The sequence below is a fragment of the Bos javanicus genome, chromosome 7, assembly GCF_032452875.1.
Source record: "Bos javanicus breed banteng chromosome 7, ARS-OSU_banteng_1.0, whole genome shotgun sequence".
NCBI lineage: Eukaryota > Metazoa > Chordata > Mammalia > Artiodactyla > Bovidae > Bos > Bos javanicus.
Genome location: NC_083874.1, coordinates 109,448,294 through 109,461,206, shown reverse-complemented (window position 1 = coordinate 109,461,206; position 12,913 = coordinate 109,448,294). Strand labels below are relative to the sequence as shown.

At 41.8% G+C, this 12,913-nt stretch overlaps 1 pseudogene; it reads right to left on the bottom strand.

The window, feature by feature from the left end:
- Positions 1 to 908: 908 nt before the first annotated feature.
- On the bottom strand, positions 909 to 11,107 carry LOC133252172 (probable ATP-dependent RNA helicase DDX4; annotated as a pseudogene).
- Positions 11,108 to 12,913: the final 1,806 nt, after the last annotated feature.

Here is a 12,913-nt window from a genome sequence, read left to right as displayed (position 1 = left end):
AAGCAAAATCACAGGTAGATGTTTGGGTGGAAAACTGACATACCTTTCGCTGGAAAACACCTTTCTTTCTAGAAAGGGCAAAGAAAGTTGATTCTCTTGAGTTGTGCCTGTTTCCACATGTTTTGTCTTTCTGTGATCATCCTGAGGTCAGTGAACAGGACAAGAGGGGTCAAGTAAACTAGACGGAGGGGAGGACACCTCACAGCTTGTTCCTAAGGATTCAGGAAGGGCGAGTCCATACTAAGGGAAGGACACCTCCCAGATCGTTATCATGGATTCAGGAGGGGCAAGTTCATGTTAACAGAGTTCTGTGTCACAGACTGGAAGTAAGACCTTTATATTCCTATTGCACGAAAATTTTTTTCCATCTGTGACTTAAAAAACATTTTGTCATCTATTCTTGTTACTCTCTATTCTCTCCCCATGGAAACTGTAGAAAGGAAGAAAGTGAAGTCGCTCAGTCATGTCTGACTCTTTGCGACCCCATGGACTGTAGCCTACCAGGTTCCTCCATCCAAGGGATTATCCAGGCAAGAGTACTGGAGTGGGTTGCCATTTCCTTCTCCAGAGGACCTTCCCAACCCAGGGATTGAACCTGGGTCTCCCGCATTGTAGGCAGACGCTTAACCATCTGAGCCACCAGGCGAGTCTATGGAAACTGAAAGCTGCTTTCAAAAAAAATTTTTTTTCAAGACGAGTGCTTTAATCTTTCCAGTTAACATCATTTGTATCGGTAAGTATAATATTTTTAGATCACACATTAGTCAGTAAAGATTTATTTTTTTGAGGGTCTGAGTAAGAACAGGAAGACAGGAAATATAGAATGTCAGACTTCACACTTGAATTAAAACTTAAAATTATTTCCTTCTTTGCAGCAAAACTATACTACAGACTTATGTGTTTTAGCTTTAATCCCATGACTCATCATGGATTGGATTGGGACTTTGTGAAAAAGAAAATCTTGCTACATTCAGAGTGCTTATGCCCTGATAATTCTTTTCCATATCATTGGATGCAAACATATTTCCTCTTGTAATGTCACTGAAGCCAGGAACACTTGTGCTCAAGGCATGTTCTTCCAGCCGTTCAGAGCACCATGATGAGCTTCTGGAAGTACTTTCATTGGAGGCTGTGCCACGTGGTTATCTGAGCATCAAAAAAGGAAATAGCTCTGCAAGGGTTCCCACGTTGACCAGTACACCAGATTCAATGAACACATTCATCAACAGATCATCAGAATGGATAACAAATCAGATACTTTCAATATCCAGCCCTTTGGCAGCTGCTGTAGTAGCTGCAAGAACTGGGCACTTTCCACAATGAAAATCCCCAAGTTTGCTCTCTCTGTTCCAGACCACCGTGAATATGTATGGTTGCTGCTTTTTCCTGGCAAAGAAAAGTTACAGTAAAATCTTCTTTCTTCTCAGTCTCAACAAAAGCCATAGTTTTTGTTTGTTTGTTTTTAATCACCTATGTTTTACAGAATTCCTACAGGTTTTTCTTATTTTGAGTACTAGCCAGCTGGGAGAATGGTCTCTTGCTCTACTTGCTTATCCAACAGCCACAAACAAATAGTTTAACTTCTAAAACCCCTCAGCCAAGCTTTGAATTTCCTCTGGAAAAACTGCACTGAACATAAGGGTTTGATGTTTATTCAGTTGCTGGGCAGGAAATTAGATTTTTATTTCTGGTCCAGAATCCATATCCAGCATGCAGTCAGCTTCATCTAAAATTAAATATTTAAGTTCTCTGAGACCAGTGTTTTCTTTATCTATGATATCTGTTAGTCTTCTAGAAGTAGCACATAATAATCTCAGCCTTGTAATGTCTGAGAGAGACAGGGGCCACCATTCATGATTCAGGCACTCTGTTAGACAACCGACAGACTTTTTTGCTTTTATTCTTTGCTTTTATAGGGAGTACTTTTTCACTTTACATACAATGAAACAGAGGCCTGGAGAGGTTAGATAATTTATCTTCTAAGTAGCAGAAGCAGGAACCATCTGGGACTTTATGGACAATGCTAATCTGAGAACTAGAAATGCTAACAGGAATCTTTATAAAATTGGTCTGCATTTTGAAGCATTCATGTCTCTTGTGCCAAAGAGAGGTTGCCCCAACCTTCCTATGAAGTGAAAAGAGAAACACTGTGCTCCCCTGTTTCTGTAGTTAGGATGGGCTTTAGTTAAACCCAAAGGCAGGCAAAGTGGGACTCAGGGCCTTCTCCATCTCTGCACTTGGCGGCCTCTGCTTAGCACCATCCATGTGGTCACCCGGAACCTGAGTCTGGGCCAGCTTCCAGAATTAACTCCATTTCCCTTGTCTTAGCTGTTGGTCCTGGAGGGAAGGTAATTGCAGAAGAGCATTGTCATGAGGAAGTTTAGTTCATAGAATTTGGAAACAAACAGACTGGGTTTGAAAAACAGGTCCTCCACTTCTTAGTTCTGTCACTTTGGATAATGCAAGTACTCATTCCAAAAATTTGGAATATGGAAAGTTCCTCACATGGTTGTATAAGCATTAGAGATGATGTAGATGAATGATGAGGCTCACAGTAGGTACCATTAAGATATGGCTGCTACTCACAGTTGATAGCAGAAGTTTGGGTAGATATGAAACCAAGGAAAGAAGAGAAGGGAAAAACAAGGGAGAAAGGGAAAGGTACTCCAAACGGAATGCAGAGTTCCAGAGAACAGCAAGGAGAGGCAAGAAGGTCTTCTTCTATGAACAGTAAAAAGAAATAGAGGAAAACAACAGAGACCTCTTCAAGAAAAATGGAAATATCAAAGGAATATTTCATCCAAAGATGGGCACAATAAAGGGAAGAAATGGTAAAGACCTAATAGAAGCAAAAGAGATTAAGAAGAGATAAAAAGAATACACAGAATAACTGGATGAAAAAGATCTTAATGACCTGGATAACTAAGATGGTGTAGTCTCTCACTCAGAGCCAGACATCCTGGAGTGTGAAGTCAAGTGGGCCTTAGGAAGCGCTGCTGCCAATAAAGCTAATGGAGGTGATGGAATTCCAGCAGAACTATTTAAAATCTTAAAAGATGATGCTATTGAAGTGTTGCACTCAATTTGTCAGCAAATTTGGAAAACTCAGCAGTGGCCATAGGACTGGAAAAGGTCAATCCTCAACCCAGTTCCCAAGAAAGGTGGTACTAAAGAATGTTCAAACTACCAGACAATTGCACTCCTCTCCCATGCTAGTAAGGTTATGCTCAAAATTCTCCAAGCTAGGTTTCAGCATTATGTGAACCAAGAACTTCCAGATGTTCAAGCTGGGTTTATAAAAGGTAGAGGAACCAGAGATCAAATTGCCACCATTTTCTGGATCATAAAGAAATTAAAGGAATTCCAGCAAAACATCTACCTCTGTTTAATTGACTACGCTAAATCCTTTGACTGTGTGGATCACAACAAAATGTGGAAAACTCTTAGAGAGATGGGAATACCAGACCACCTTACCTGTCTCCTGAGAAAGCTGAATACAGGTCCAGAATCAACAGTTAGAACTCTGTATGGAACAACTGACTGGTTCAGGATTGAGAAAGGAGTATGACAAGGCTGTTTATTATCATACTGTTTATTTAATTTATAGGCAGACCACATCATGCAAAATGCTGGGCTGGATGAGTTACAAGCTGGAATCAAGATTTCTGGGAGAAATATTAACAACCTCAGATATGTGGATGATACCACTCTACTGGCAGAAAGCGAAGAGGAACTAAAGAACCTCTTGATGAGGGTGAAGGAGGAGAGTGAAAAAGTAGGCTTAAAACTCAATATTGAATACACTATGATCATGGCATCCAATCCCATCAGTTCATGGCAAATAGAAGGGGGAAATGTGGAAGCAATGACAGATTTCCTCTTCTTGGGCTCTAAAATCACTGTGGATGGTGACTGCAGCCATGGAATTAGAAAATTATTGCTTCTTGGCAGGAAAGCTATGGCAAACCTAGACAGTGTGTTAAAAGTCCAAGAAATCACTTTGCAGACAAAGGTTCATATAGTCAAAGCTACAGTCTTTCCAGTAGTCATGTACAAATATGAGAGCTGGACCGTAAAGAAGGGAGAGTGCTGAAGAACTGATGCTTTCAAATTGTGGTGCTGGAGAAGACTCTTGAGAGTTCCTTGAAAAGCAAGGAGATCAAACCAGTCAATCTTAAAGGACATCAACCCTAAATACTCTTTGGAAGGACTGATGCTGAAGCTGAAGCTCCAATTCTTTGGCCACCTGACTTGGAAAGCTGACTCATTGAAAAAGACCCTGATGCTGGGAAAGACTAAAGGCAGAAGGAGAAGGGGACGACAGAGGATAAGATGGTTGGATGACATCACTGATGCTATGGACATGAACTTGGGCAAACTCCAGGAGATGGAGAGGGACAGAGAAGCCTGGTGTGCTGCAGTCCATGGGGTTTCAAAGAGTTGGAAGTGACTTGGTGACTGAACAACAACAACAAAATGAAGCCAATACTTTTCCAACAAAAAAATAAAAGAAAAAATTTAGGGATTTGTGATGTTACTAGAGTCAAAAGCATATCCTTAGATAATTTATAGTCACCCCAGTTTAAAATGAAAAATATGTACATTTGAAACTCTCTCTCAACTTGGGCTTACCTTGCCTACTTTGTATTGTCACCTTCATTTGCTCTTCTTTGGAGATTTTCTACCTTGAAAATGAGATTGGATCAGCCTCTCTTTAACAGATGTCCCTTTTATTGGCACTGAGGTCGTATAAAGTGAGAATGGGACACTGTCCAATGTCTGTCCTCCCTCAACTTGGAAACAGAGGGAAAACTCCCATGCAAGTGTCGGGAGACAGTTCCCTATGGAGCTCTTGGGTTTCTGCAAAATTCACAAGCAGAACTAACTGCCCTTTCATTCTCATTTTAGAGGGAAAGCCTTAAGACAGCATTGGCGTTTCCACGTGGAGCAAAGCATGGGTTGTTTATTGTCCTGTGTAAAGATAGCGCTTCCCTTGGGGGCTAAAGTTGTCAGGTTTGCTCTGAGGCCATCAATAGATTCAGATTCTCTGTACTCCGGATTCCACTGCCTGCTCTGTATCCACCTGGCCTCTGCCTCCACAGCTTGGGACTGAGGAGCAGGGAGAACCAACCTGAACGTCAATCTTGGGTTGCTTGCTGTGCTGTGATTAATGAAGTCATTGTCTCTAATCCAGGACTCTCTTGTCTTCTGCCAGCATGAAACTGACAGGCCAACTTGTGAGCTTGAGAGGAGATAAAAATTCACAGTTCTTGGCACAGAGCATGTGAAAACTCTGAAATGTGCTGTTGTCAGCTCAGAGGACTCAGGAATTTCTTCTGCTTATGGAGTACGGGTGGCTTAGGGCAACTGTCACAGGAGAGGTAACACCTGAACTACATCTTGAAAGATGAGAAGTTGGCCAAGTGGGATGAACACCAAGAAGAAGAAATGAGACATAGGTATGCACATGTTTTTGAGAAACTGGAATGTTTGAGTTCAAATTGCAAGGGAGTGGGCATGGCAAGAAGTTATCTAAAAAGCAGTCTGGGACTACTCTGAGTAAAGAAAGAAGAAAGCCTGATCTCTGGATTTTCCGCTCTACTGAACAGTCTCGTGTGAACAGTCTCACTTTACTAGCACAGCAGCTTTTTTAGGTGTTACTAGCCTGGAGAATCCCAGGGACGGGGAGTCTGGTGGGCTGCCGTCTATGGGGTCGCACAGAGTCGGACACGACTGACGCGACTTAGCAGCAGCAGCAGCAGCCTTTTTGAAGAAATTAAGTCTCAGAAAGTTTAACTTCTCTAAGAATAATCAGTTAATAAATACTAGAAGGATAATATAAAACCAATGTTCTTTCTTTCGGCCACTCAGTGAGGAGCTTTCAATTCTTATTCTGTAGGTAACATCAGGAACCGTCTGTTTTCTGTTGCTGTTGTTTGTTCACTTTCCTTTTTCTTTCAGGTCAGGGTGTCCTAATCAAGAACATCATAGTTGGACAATTTAGAAGCAGCATGAGGCTTTTGAATAGGGGTAATCTGGCAAGAGTGGGTAGTCACAAGATAATTTTAATGATGCACTTGAGTATTTTTAAGGGGTCTGGAACTGGGTATATGGAGAAGAGAATAATTAATGGACTTTGGAAACGTAGTATATCAGTTCAGTTCAGTTCAGTCACTCAGTCGTGTCCAACTCTTTGCGACCCCATGAATCGCAGCACGCCAGGCCTCCCTGTCCAACACCAACTCCTGGAGTCCACCCAGACTCACGTCCATCGAGTCAGTGATGCCATCCAGCCATCTCATCCTCTGTCGTCCCCTTCTCCTCCTGCCCCCAATCCCTCCCAGCATCAGAGTCTTTTCCAATGAGTCAACTCTTTGCATGAGGTGGCCAAAGTACTGGAGTTTCAGCTTTAACATCATTCCTTTCAAAGAAATCCCAGGGCTGATCTCCTTCAGAATGCACTGGTTGGCTCTCCTTGCAGTCCAAGGGACTCTCAAGAGTCTTCTCCAACACCACATTTCAAAAGCATCAATTCTTCAGCGCTCAACCTTCTTCACAGTCCAACTCTCACATCCATACATGACCACAGGAAAAACCATGTAGTATATAATAAAGATGAAATGATTTTAAAAAGGCACAGAGCTTATAGCTGGAATGACTGTATAATTTCAATTAACTGAAATAGGTGATTGTAGTTAAGGAATTTTGAGGGACAACATTACTAAGTTCATAGAACAAGGGAGATGACAAACAGTACATTTCTTTATTTTTAATTAATTAATTTTAATTGGAGGCTAATTGCTTTACAATATTGTGGTAGATTTTGCCATACATTGACATGAATCAGCCACGGGTGTACATGTGCCCCCCATCCTGAACCCCCTCCCACCTCCCTCCCCATCCCATCTGTCACAGTTGTTCCAGTGCACCAGCTTTGAGTGCCCTGCTTCATGCATTGAACTTGGACTGGTGATCTATTTCACATATGGTAATATACATGTTTCAATACTATTCTCTCAAATTACCCCACCCTTGCCTTGGACACCCCACAGAGTCCAAAAGTCTGTTCTTTATATCTCTGTCTCTTTTGCTGTCTCCCATGCAGGGTCATCATTACCATCTTTCTAAATTCCATATGTATGTGCTAATATATTGTATTGGTGTTTTTCTTTCTGACTTCCTTCACTTTGTATAACAGGCTTCAGTTTCATCCACCTCAGTAGAACTGACTCAGATATGTTCTTTTTAATGGCTGAGTAATACTCCATTGTGTATACGTACCACAGCTTTCTTATCCATTCGTCTGCTGATGGACATCTAGGCTGCTTCCATGTCCTAGCTATCATAAACAGTGCTGTGATGAACATTGGGGTACATGTGTCTCTTTCAATTCTGGTTTCCTCGGTGTGTATGCCCAGCAGTGGGATTGCTGGGTCATATGGCAGTTCTCTTTCCAGTTTTTTAAGGTATCTCCACACTGTTCTCCATAGTGGCCATGCTAGTTTGCATTCCCACCAACAGTGTAAGAGGGTTCCCTTTTCTCCGCACCCTCTCCAGCATTTATTGTTTGTAGACTTTTTGATAGCAGTCATTCTGACTGGCGTGAGATGGTACCTCATTTTGGTTTTGATTTGCATTTCTCTGATAATGAATGATGTTGAGCATCTTTTCATGTGTTTGTTAGCCATCTGTATGTCTTCTTTGGATAAATGTCAAACAGTATAAGTTTTGGAATAAGAAATGTTCAATTTTTCATTGAGTAGACAAGTTATTGTTTCCATTGGTAATTACAGTCTAATAATTAAAATTATTAAATCTTGCAGAGACAGCATTTAACAAACGTGTTTACCTCCCAGCAAGAAACAGAAACACATGAGAAATGTTACTGAGTTAGTTGCCTGGACCTGTGCTGGCTAACCAGGGCTGAGACCCCTTGTTTCAGCCATGGAGGTTCTTTTTCTGCTCAGATTCACACAGCCAGTAATGAAATGAATGCTGAGACTGAAACAGCACAAGTTTTATTCAATGTTGAAAGAATGCTGAAGCAGAAACTTAGTTTGCAAATTAACTTCTCAATTCAGTTGGGATAGAGGTACTGCATGAATATGAGGGTCAAGATAAAGGAAAGGGAACTGGAAAGAGTGGGAGGAGCATTCATGACCTATCTGAGAACAGAAGTGTGGTTTGGACCTGGAACTGACGCAGCACCACCCTTCAGTCTTTGTGTGAGCTTCTCCGGTTGTCATGGATTCAATTGCCAACCGTTATGGCACTGGTGGATGCCTCTTCAGCATGCTCACATTATTACAATGAGTGCATAATGAGGATGCAATCTAATGGAAGCCAGATCTTCTGCCACCTTGGATTTGGTTCTAACTTCTTGTTGTTCAGTTGCTCATTCATGTCTGACTCTTTGTGACCCCATGGATTACAGCATGCCAGGCTTTTCTGTCCTTCACTATCTCCCAAAGCTTTTTCAAATTCATTTCCATTGAGTCAATGATGCCATCCAAACATCTCATCCTCTGTCTCCCTCTTCTTCTGCCCTCAATCTTTCTCAACATCAGGGTCTTTTCAAATGAGTAGGCTCTTCGAATCAGGTGGCCAAAGTATTGGAGTTTCAGCTTGAGCATCAGTCCTTCCAATGAATATTCAGGGCTTATTTCCTTTAGGATGGACTGGTTGGATCTCCTTGCAGTCCAAGGGACTCTCAAGAGTCTTCTCCAATGCCACAGTTCAAAAGCATCAATTCTTTGACACTCAATCTTGTTTATGGCCCAACTCTCACATCCGTACATGTCTACTAGAAAAACCATAGCTTTAACCGTATGGACCTTTGTCAGCAAAGTGATGTCTCTGCTTTTTAATATGCTGTCTAGGTTTGTCATAGCTTTTCTTCCAAGGAACAAGTGTCTTTTAATTTCATTATTCTAACTAATTCTTGTTTTTCTCTTTGCAACTTCCTCCTGAAACTTAGATAAAAGCAATTGGTTTCCATTTGAGGGAGGCGCATGATTGCAAAGCAACAGAGTTGGTAACAAATAGACTTTGTAAGAAGGATTAGAAAGCTAATTTACCCACTCCACCTTTCACTGTATTTCATTAAATATAACTAGTAATATTATTACCTGGCTTGTGGCTCAGGCGGTAAAGAATCTACCTGTAATGCAGAGATACAGGTTTGATCCCTGGGTCTGGAAGATCCTCTGGAGGAGGAAATGGCAGCCCACTCCAGTATTCTTGCCTGGAGTATCCCACATTATTTCAATTTTTCACTGAAATAATGGTTTCTGTCACCAACTAAACAATTTTGACTCAAAACAATGGAGGGATTTTCTTTTTTTTAATACCCTCTCATCACTTCCCTATGAAACTCCCTGCAAGAGTTGAGTTCTGGAAAATATCTGAAGTAAGGATTTCTTGTGAGGAGGAAAAAGACCAACATTTCTGTAACTTTGGTGATTGACTTTACTTATTTTTTAAATAAAACCTGAATTATTCATACTACCTGTGGATTTAAAAGTATTTCTCTTATAATTTTTAAAAATGTAGCTTTTCTTTGAAAATGAAAATGAAAAGGTTTTTTTAACAAATCTTGTTGTCAAGTCTAAAGAGTTTGTATATGCACACAGTAAGTTTTAGATCACTGTTTAATCAGTGCTCCGGTTAACTGGCTGATTCACCATCTCCACTAATGCCAGGATAAAATTTCTCACTTTTTGATAGGGACAACTGGCTGAATGTAAACCAAAGTTCATTCATTCTGATATATTGTTAACAGCTGACTCATTCTCAAGTATTTTTTTTTTCCTCTGTGTGTGTAAACCACAAACAAATATAAGAAAGAGAGAGAGAAATAATAGCACAGTGGGAGCTATTACATGGTGTGTATGTTAGTCACTTAGTCATGTCCAACTCTTTGTGAGGCTCCTCTGTCCAAGGAATTCTCCAAGCAAGAATACTGGAGTGGGTTGCTATTTCCTTCTCCAGGGGATCTTCCCGACCCAGGGATTGAACCCAGGTCTCCTGAATTGCAGGCAGATTATTTTCTGTCTGGGCCACCAGGGAAACCCTGGGGTGTAGAAATGAGCACTTGAAAGGGTGATTTCTTTATCACCCTGCAATGCAATTTACTCCTCAAATTACTGTATACAAATATTCTTGATGATGGTTTGAATATTTACATTTGAAAGTAAGAGTATTTCTTTTTTACATTATAAGCTTAAAATTAGCAGTGCTAATGTCATCAGTAGAATGGTGATTTCCTCAGTTCTTGTCCTCTTGAGGGAAAGAATTCAGATGAGAAACATAGAAGAATTTTAGGTAGCAAGAGTTTTAAGCAAAGAAAAGGTATGCTCCTGAGAAAGGATGGGAGTGGGCTGTATAGAAATGAGAAGCAGCCTTGCAGTGGGGCAGGATTGGGTTTTTTTAGAGTGGTAGTCCCTTCCTGTGTCCTGTTTCATTTGACTGACAACTTGATTGATAACTTTAGGTTATATTGTATAACTTTTCTCCTAGTGCACAGGTGCTTATCCATAAGCATCCAAGTGAAACCAATGGTTGGATGGGGGGCAAAAACCATAAGGCTAACTTATTACAAATATGGTAAAGGAACCCCAGGTTTGAGTCACCGTTTAGGCCTTGATGCACCTGAACCAACCTGTCCTGGTGATTTTATCTTGCTTGGTCCTGTTATGGCTGCAAACTTAGTGGTGGTCCTCAGCCACAAGGGGACGTCTCTGGGTATGTTCTGATCATGAGTGTCCATGTAGGGGAGGGAAAGATGACCCTATCCAAGAAAGGGCAGGACCTGCTTATGTCTGACTAACTACTTAGTAATCTCCCTTCGGGAGTTGGGACCCTAATATGTTTGGGAAGGTGAATGTTGTCTCTCTCTGTCTACTTCCTGCTGAAAAGGATTGTAGAGGGGTTTAGGGTCGCTCCTCTTGTGACTGTTGGGTCCCTGTCCACTTGTTCTAGGGGCTGATCCACGGTCCCACATAGAATGATGTTGTCTCTTGGGTGTTGATAGACCAATACCCTTGACTGAGGACCATCTGAAGTCATTACCTGCTACATCCAAAGTTGCTCCAGGCTCTGTCCTCATGATGATGGTCCTTGATTAGGAAGCTAGCCAGAGCTGAGGGGCACTTCAGCTCAAGGCCAGCCTTCAGTCAGTGGCTGACCCAAGGTCCCTTTAGACTAAGGGGCAGTCTCTCTTCCAAGGGCTGAACTTGTTTGGCGCCATGGCTTACAGGGCTTCTAAGTCTCCAGCCGATCTGTCTTCCAGTGACCCGGTTTCCCACAGGGATGGCTCTTGCCGACAGAGCCTTCTCGGGGCACCCAGGAGTTGAGTGTCAGGCTTATAATGTTGCCAACAGTTGGGCCTGCCTTTTATCCTTGTGTTTCTCCTTCTCCCTCTCCTTCTCCTGTCTCCACTGTACAGAGATGGGTGCCCTAAGGAGCTCTGGGGAGGCAATGTTTGGTCCCAAGGTCATCTTTTGTATTTTCCTCCTATGTCTTGGGCAGCGCACGAGATGAAGCAGTCAATAATCCAAATTAATATACTCTATGAGTACTTCTCTCGCTCAGTTGTAGGTGGTGAGATTTCCTTGTGGTCCTTGGTTTATAGCGGCCGGTTGCCTGTAATTAACAGGTTTTAGTCTACATTTACCTTGTTTATATTTACTTTACATTGTTTTAGTCCCTCAACCAGGCAGAAGAGAAAGTGGTCCATCCAGGTTAACTTGAAGCAGGAGATAGACGCAAGGCTAGGCATTTACAACTAGCCTCCTGTTTTCATTTCTTGGGGCAAGAAAAAGATAGTTTATTCTGGACACTTGTAACTAGACTCCTGTTTGTATTTCCTGAAACAGGAGATAGGTGGGCCCCAGGTTAAATATTTACAACCAGCCTCCTGTTTGCTCTCCAAAATGGAAGTAACAACTAAAGGAGGGTAAATAGTCAGGTTTTGTCTCATACAGAAACCTTAAGATAACAGTTATGCCAGGTGTGAAGAGGGGCTAACCCTCGTTTGAGTAAAGGATTAAGAGGTCATACGTTTCCCATGCTTGGGGCAAGGGAGACACGTGGGGTCCAAGGAGCCCAACACAACTTAGTGACTGAACAACAAGAAAGGCTTCTTGAGGATGGAAAAGGAGGGGTTCTGTTCAGTCCCTAAGTCATGTCTGACTCCTTGTGACCCTGTAGACTGCAGCACACCAGGCTTCCCTGTCCTTCTCTATTTCTTGGACTTTGCTCAGACTTATGTCTATTGAGTTGGTGATGTCATCCAACCATCTTATCCTCTGTCATCCCCTTCTCTTCCTGTGTTCAAACTTTCCCAGCATCAGGGTCTTTTCCAATGAGTCAACTCTTCACATCAGGTGGCCAAAGTACTGGAGCTTCAGCATCAGTCCTTCCAATGAATATTCAGAGTTGATTTCCTATAGGATGGACTGGTTAGATCTCCTTGCAGTCCAAGGGACTCTCAAGAGTCTTCTCCAGCACCACAGTTTGAAAGCATCAATTCTTTGGCTCTCAGCCTTCTTTCTGGTCCAACTCTCACATCTGTACATAACGACTGGAAAAACCATGGCTTTGAGTATATGGACCTTTGTAGGCAAAGTGATGTCTCTGCTTTTTAACATGCTGTCTAGGTGTGTCACAGTTTTTCTTCCAAGGAGCAGGCATCTTTTAATTTTGTGGCTGCAGTCACCATCCACAGTGATGCTGGAGCCAAAGAAAATAAAATCTGTCACTGTTTCTATTTTTTCCCCATCTATTTTTCATGAAGTGATGGGACCAAATGCCATGACCTTAGTTTTTTTTTTTTTTTTTTTTTAATATTGAGTTTTAAGCCGGCTTTTCCACTCTCTTCTTTCACTCTCCTCAAGAGGCTCTTTAGTTCTTC